The following is a 1545-nucleotide window of genomic DNA, read 5'->3' as shown; positions in this document are numbered from 1 at the left end:
GAACCACTGCAGTAGCACCAGATGGGTGGAAAATGGAGACAAGCCAGGTGGGATGGAAAGCAGTGGAAAAGGAGCTTGGACTTCTTCACAGTGTAGCAGCCAACCTGGGGAAACATGACCATAATTCACAGTGCTATCAACAGCTACCACTGCCACCAACAGTGAGTCTCCATGCTTCTGCACGCAACTTTGCAGTAGCTCAGCCATGTCCACTCAACAAGATGTTCTCCTTCTGCTACATACCCACTGTAGTGACCCTAGAGGAAAAACTGTCACCTAAAAATCACACATGGACAACGTTCCCCACAATTATGGCTTCAGGTCAGTCTGCTCCATCTTCTTGCTCTTCTCAGGGCAACATCAACTGCCCCAGCCCACAACAAAGCCAGACAACTTTCCGATGTGGGTATCATGGAAGTATAGCATTAGCAGCGCATTAACAAGACCTCAGCTTCTTGCATAAAGAAGGAAACGTACGACCGCGGAACATAACAAATGCTATTTAACATTAGGATCTGTCCAAGGCAGAGTCTGTTACATGTTACCTAACCAGTTACAAGAGGGGAGAAAACCAGCCATCATAAGAAAAGCCCAAATGACTCCAGCGTGGGAATCACTAGCCACAGCACTGGCTCTGCTCTGAACAACGGCAGACAGATTTTATCCTTTGGGCTGCAAAAAGAAAAAGGGTGATTTTTATGCTTCTGACTCATCTGTAAGCAATGCTTTAAATTCCTGCAAGCCTACTCTTTTGGGACTACCAAGAAATATACACCCCAAAAACCCACACGCATAAAAACCCTGCCACTTGGGCTCTCTTAACATGCCCTGAGCACTCCCAGCACACATCTGTACATATGTGCAGCTAGGTCTGATTATTCAAATCCTGTTGTCTAGTATTAAGTCTCAAATCTATATTTAAGCACCTAAGCAGGAATTACTACAGCTTTCCAAAGATTCTAAGAATCAAGAGCTCTTGTTAAGAGCTTGCTGAAGTACTGACCTCCTAATGAATCTGTTTAAACAATAACATTCATCTTGCTCCCAGTGCTGTGAAATTCAGTATTTCGCATGCAGCTAATGCTACTGAACCTCTTCCAGTAGGAGCCAAACTTGAGTGTCGTCTTTCATATCAGAACACAGGTTAGATGCAAATACACAGAGGAGCTAATTCTAAAAGCCCGCAGTGAACTCAAAGTCACTGTGCCCCTTTTTAGAAAAGGCTTGAAATATGGCAGAACGCAGGCTGTGCATTATAGTTTGGTAGAAATTTGGGAAGAATGGTACTTTTTAGGTAAAATGTATCTGAGCATTGAACCAAAAATTAAAACTGTCCTAGTACTGAAATGGAGATACTTGGATATAATTCTCACTCTCTCCATTCCAAAGTCAGGAATCCTCTGAAAATTTCTGCAGAATTTGAATCTTGCTGTTCTTACAGCTAGAAAGTCAAAAAAGCTCCTTTTGCAGTCCGAGTCTTGCCCTTTGCCTGAGAAGCAACATCACATCCTGCAGATGAGCAGAACACAGCAACAATATTCCAAA

Source organism: Strix uralensis, chromosome 2 (assembly GCF_047716275.1).
Source record: "Strix uralensis isolate ZFMK-TIS-50842 chromosome 2, bStrUra1, whole genome shotgun sequence".
NCBI lineage: Eukaryota > Metazoa > Chordata > Aves > Strigiformes > Strigidae > Strix > Strix uralensis.
Note: the sequence above shows the minus strand (reverse complement) of the source record.